General features: G+C 42.0%; 1 pseudogene; it reads right to left on the bottom strand.

Annotated features, from left to right (window-relative positions):
- Positions 1 to 1,031: 1,031 nt before the first annotated feature.
- On the bottom strand, positions 1,032 to 1,696 carry LOC110552610 (large ribosomal subunit protein eL13-like; annotated as a pseudogene).
- Positions 1,697 to 6,315: the final 4,619 nt, after the last annotated feature.

Genomic DNA, 6,315 nt, shown 5'->3' with positions numbered 1-6,315 from the left:
TCTGAATCAATGGCTTCTGCCTCCTTTAATTTATTAAGGTATTTTATGGCTGGTGAATAAAGCTGCCTTAAAGGTGCACCCTCTCTTTTCATAGTGCAGAAGTCTTTATGAAATTGTGGTCGGAGAGGTTTACATAGAGCATTTGTCTGGTGTTCATCCAGGCAGAACATTCAAATTACGGATCTCATAAAAGGTAAAATATTATCTGGACGATTAATCCTTGCTCCCGAGTGGGTAGACTTGGTGGTGAGCATGCTATCCATCTCTCCATTTTTCTCTTATAGCTATAGAGCGCTTTTGTTTTTATTTTTTTTTTCTGAGCACATAGTCATCCTGCTTGTCTTTCTTATAGCTAGGTGTGCCTACAGCAGCTGAGGTCTGGCCAACAGGACGTGTTCACCGCTAATTTGTGGAGGGAGCATGTGTGTTAAATCCCTTCAAAGAGGGTTTACCCATTTCCCCCTTCTTTCATTCTGCCTGGAATGTAGATGGAACAAGCTGCATTATATAGGTGAGTGACAAAAAACAGCCTAGAGATGAAGGAGCAATGAGTCAAGCATCCCAAAGCTTACAGCAGCGAGCTGTCATCCCAGCCTTCCGTGGTCTCACTGTGAATGTGTTTAACCCACTATTGAGTCTTGGTTATAAACAATCCTCTATGTATTAACTTGCACCTGTTTCTACAGGAGAGAAGCAACGATTTGATGTCTAAATCTTATATAAATTAGCTACTCCTGGACCAGGATTCTTTGAAAACCCACTGTAACTTTTATTTATCTTCTAGGCACATTAAAACCTTTTAATCTGAGAGGGTGATTAATCTCCCCCAAGTGGATACGGACAATTTTCTTTAGTTACTCCTTTAAACAGCTCATAGTCCTCTGTTAAAAATGAACTTTTCCTCTGAAAACCCTAAAAATTTGAAACTATTAAAGCTGAAAACAAACTGTTTAAATTAAAATGAATAAATTCTAGTATATTAGACATAATAACTAGCCATTGTTTCATAAACTGCTTTAATTTTTTTTTCTTTACTTTATGGAAAATTCACTGCAATACGCCAACAGCGCATTGCTTTTCTTTTCAACGTCTTGCTTTGCAGTTTCCTTCAGCCCTTTTCTCGGATGCCAAAGAGCCGGGCATTGGCCCGAGCTGTGCGAAGACTGGCAAAAACCTTGAAATTCTGTTCTGTGATGACTGTGGCCTTCTCCTTTTGTAGACATTCCTGATGAGCATCACAGGTCCTGTAAGCTCAGCGGGTGAGTTAAGCTCTTCAGCACACCTATCTCCCTTCTTGGGAGCAGAAGGCTTTCTGGGGAAAAATGTGACCTTGGAGCCGTACTTCTTCCGGCGCTGCCCACTGGCCTGTAGCGACTCAGTGGGTGTGTTTCCCCTCCTTGGGTCCACAGAGATGCCGATAGTGCGAGCCATTTTCTTAGGGATACCAGCCACCCGGAGTTCTTCCAGGCTGAAATCCCTGCAAGTTTGGACCTCCGTGTGGTATCTAACTGTAGGGCACCTCACTATGGGCAGATGGGACCAGATGCGGACGAGGGTCAAGTGGCGCGCTGTCTCCTGCCGGGCCTTGAGTCGACAGACCTTGCATTCTGGCTGGGAACCAAGTGTCCACTCGCTGCTGCTAACTCCTGTGGAAGAAGCGGGGCTTCAGGATCATGCCATTCCTGCTGGCTCCCATGCAGGAGAACCGCCGAGCAGAAAGGGCTAATTCATTATTATACTGTGTATATCGTCTAGTGACTGTAGCTTATTTCTCGACAGAGCAAATTGTATTTTGATTAAGATTTTAAAGCTTATCTCTGTTCTATATTCCTTAACCACACGTATTTGGAGCTCAGAAAGGTCCTAATATTGTAATAGCCGCTTTTCGGGCACGGTTGTTATTTGCTTCTGAAATATTTTTCTTACATATCAATTGGGGAATAGGCCCTCTTTAATTTTGTTCAAATATTTGGGCTTATAGTGACGACATTTTTTAATAATATCTCAGGTAACCCCTTATTAGCTCCATATTCACTATACAGCTAAGGATGACCATGAACTCCTGAACTTCCTGCATCCCTCATTAAAAGTGCAGCAATTACAGGCATGAAGCCCAGTTGAAGAGTGTTTGCCCGGATTGGCAAACTCTCCCAGCTGAACTACATTCTCAGTCACTGTTACAATTTTTGACCGTGAGAAACTCTTCTAGATTTACACTGCGCCGGCATAATTAATTTCTTTGTTTTTGTTATCTACTGCTGTGATGCAAACTACCTCCGTTATTAATGGGTTACAGCTACAACGATTTATTTTACTCACAAGCCTGAAGCTTGATCATTGTTCAGAGGAAGCAACTCATAACGATAACTTCTGTTTCATAAGACAAGTAAGATGATTCAGTCAAGGCACGAGGCTCAGCTTCTAAAACAGCTCTTAACAATGAGTAGTATTTGGTGCCAGCTCTCTTCTGAGATATAAGAAATTTGCTATAAGCTGGGGCTTTGGTCACTTTCCGTTATGCTTTGACTATGAACTGTACCCCACAAGCGTGTGCTTTGAATTCAACTGGTCATGCCATGTTGGGAGATTTCTGTGAACTAGAGAAGGCAGGCCCTAACTGGGGAAGTAGGCCACCATAGCTTCTCTTCTGCCAGCTGCCTACCTCCATGATACAGTGAAACATCTCAAATCAGAAGCCCAAAGAAATCTTTCCTCCCGTAGTTGCTCTTTCAGGTATTCAGGCCACAGCTGCGCAGAAGTGTCCAATAGTTCTCGTCTATTCCCCCTACTTAAGTGCTGAACTTCTTTCCAACAAGGCAGCTAATTTCCAAGAGTGTGCACTTGAAGGCACAGGGAAAAGAGAGAGCTGTCAGGGTTTTTTGTATTTGTTTTGACCTTGCTCTGAAAACTGGTAGAACATCATTTCTAGAACATTCTATTAGTTAAGCAGTCACATAACCCATCAAGACAAAAGAATTCACCTCTTGTTTGGATCAGTGTAAAACATCTTTACTTCAATACTAAACACCTCCCAACTAATTTTTTTCCTATTGTTATTGTTCTTGCTGTATATGTGATACTTATGAGTGTATGTGTTTATGTGTGCATGTGCAGGTGCATATGTGTGCAGGTATATCTGGAAGTCGGAGATCTAAATTGAATATGTCTCTGTCTGGGTTGGAATAAAAATGGCCCTCATAGGTCCATAGGAAGTGGCACGATGGAAGTATGACCAACAAAGGCATGGCTTTGTTGGAGGAAGGAGCTCATTAGGTGGTAGGCTTTGCTCAGAAGCTGAAGCCAGGCCTCGTGGCTCATTGTCTCCTTCTGCTGCCTGTGAATCAAGATGCAGAGATGTCAGCGCCTTCTCTAGCACCTTGTCTTCCTGCATGCTGCCATGCTTCCTGCCAGGAAGATAATGGACTAAACCTCTGAAACTGTAAGCCAGCCCCTAAATGTTTTGTAAACATTGCCATGGTTTTGTTGTCTCTTCACAGCAATAGAAACCCTATCTATGACAGTCTCTCTGAGCCTCACTGTATTGGCTATACTGGTGGGCCAGCAAGCTCCAGGGATCCCCTTATCTCTACCTCTTCTTGCGCCGATGTTACACGTTGCGTTCCACTGTCCCCCGTTTTCATGTGGGTGCTGGGGACCTGAACTCAGGCTCTCCTGCTTGCATAGCAAGCATTTTTCCCCTTCAATTAATAACTAAGCCACCTCTCTAGCCCCTTCAACAGACACAATGATGGAAAGAAATGTGGTTAAGAAAATAAGTCACAAAAAGTTACTTTTCATAAGAAACAGCTAGGGAACACTGTTGCAATGCAATGGTTTAATGAGTGATTTAGCCAGGAGTCCCTGCACTTTTGGGGCACACTTGTAATCTCAGGCCTTGGAAGTAAAGCATGACAATCAAAAATTCAAGGTCATCCATAGCTACATAGTGAGTTCAAGTGTGAGTTGCATAAGGCCCTGTCTCAAGCAATAACAACAGTAACAAAACGAAATATTAAATGTCTGCAGCCCTGTATTTCAGAGTTCAGAGCTTTTTTGGGTTCATGGTTCAGTGTAATAGAACTTTTATTGACAATATATAATAGATACTGATGGTTCTCTTCTGTATTCATTATACTCTCTATTCCTTGTTTAGAGACCTCTGAATTTGTTCATATCAGCAATACACCCAGGTAAAAATGCTAACAGTCTCTTTGTTCCTTTGTCCAAGGTAACAGATCTGGCCAATATATTATTGACCGAACTCATTGGATCTATGATTTTAGGAAGGTGCTTTAGAGGGTGTTCTTCCCTCTTCTCCTGTGTGGATTATGATGATGCTGTCTGTGGTGTAACAGCTCTTGTCAGAAGTGATTGCATGAAAGCAAGCCTCATGTCAAAAGGGGGAAGTGGAAGGCTGACTTCTTGAAGACCATACGGTACTATCACACAGTCTCATAACACCCACTCCGGACTTCCTAAATCAGGATACAAATGATCCTTCATGTGGTAAAACCACAGAAATTGGGTTTTCCCCCATAAAGTCTAATATAGCTTCTAACTGAATTAGTACAGTAGAAAAGTCAGCAGTAGCTCTAATCACTGGAGATTAAGAATCTGTCATAGCATTTAGGAAGGCATCAGCAGATTTCTCCTGTGCTCAAGGTATTCCTGAAAAAATAGAGCTGGCAGCAATTGGGCCGTCCCTTTCTTCTCTTATATTTGTAAGGCAAAGTTTTGGCATGTTCATAAGTTGTTGGTGTCAATAGGCCTCCTGCATACGAGTGACAAATGGTCTGAGAAAAAAAAATTAAGGAAACTACATCCTTCAAAATAGTCTTAAATCATATAAAGTGGAATGGGCGGGCATGGGAGTGTTAGCAGGCCTTCTGGTGTTGGTCTCCTTGGTTTGCCTGTGGTATATATGCAAGATTAGAGTCTCACAACAGTGTGATGCAGCCATGATCATTCAGGCCTTTACAGCCATTGAAGCAGGACATTCTCCCCAAGCATGGTTGGATACCATAAAAAGCTAAAATGATACGCTCAGGATGCGAGGCTAAGCACTGCACTCAGGGTCAGCCGCTTTGGACCCAGAGAAGAGCATGTCTGATTGCATGCGGGTTGATGCCCCAGGTCCCGCCTCTGAGAAAAAGGTATCGGACGGGTCTGATGCTCTTTGGGTGGATGACACCTAAATGAACATCTGTACAAAGTCCCAATTTATTTCTAATATCAGAGATCAGACCTCTACTCTTGCCTGATGCATCTAAAACAAAAAGGGGGAACTGTAGAGAGCTGCGGAATGCTATGCCTTAAAGATGGAGCTGGTTTCCACCTTCCACCTTCCCGATGGTGAGTGCTCTCTGTCATGAACAATTCCACATTTGGCTAAGGCCGAGGATCTGGCTTGCTTCCATGTATGTGGACCTATCTGCATTGCCCCCGTGGCACGCCTGGGTTGGCTACCCAGAGGCTATTTAAGCTGTGGGCTGGCTTTCCCCGGGGTCCGAGGATTGTTCAATGTTCCTGAATAAACTGCATTGAAAAAAAAAAAAAAACAAAAAAAAATTAAGGAAACTACATCCTTCAAAATAGTCTTAAATCATATAAAGTGTTCTGGTGTAACTCTAGCCAAGCAAATCAAAGACTTTCATGACAAGAACTTCAAGTTTCTGAAGAAAGAAATTGAAGGAGATATCAGAAGATGGAAAGATGTTCCATGCTCATCGGTAGAATTAACATTAAAAATGGCCCATCTTACCAAAAACAATCCACAGATTCAATGCAATCACCATCAAAATAATAACATAATTCTTTACAGACCTTGAAAGAACAATTCTCAACTTCATATGGAAAAACAGAAACCCAAAATAGTTAAAACAATCCTATATAATAAAAGAACTTCTGGAAGATCTCCATCCCTGACTTCAATCTATACTATAGAGCAATAGTAATAAAAACTGCATTGTACTGGCATAGAAATAGACTGGTTGATCAATGGAATTCAATTGAAGACCCAGGAATAACCCCATACACCTAAGGACACTTGATTTTTTTGACAAACAAGCCAAAACCATACAATGGAAAAAAGAAAGCATCCTTAACAATTGGTCCTGATCTAACTGGATGTCTACATGTAGAAAAATGCAAATCGATCCATATTTATCTCTCTGTGCAAAACTCAAACCCATGTGGATCAAAGACCTCAACATAAAACTGGACATACTAAATCTGTTAGAAGAAAAAGTGGGAAAAAGCCTTGAACTCAATGGCACAGGAGACAACTTCCTGAACAGAACACCAACAGCACAGGCT

This window comes from Meriones unguiculatus, chromosome 21, assembly GCF_030254825.1.
Source record: "Meriones unguiculatus strain TT.TT164.6M chromosome 21, Bangor_MerUng_6.1, whole genome shotgun sequence".
NCBI lineage: Eukaryota > Metazoa > Chordata > Mammalia > Rodentia > Muridae > Meriones > Meriones unguiculatus.
The sequence above is the reverse complement of the archived record's forward strand: the minus strand, read 5'-3'. Positions and strand labels throughout refer to the sequence as shown.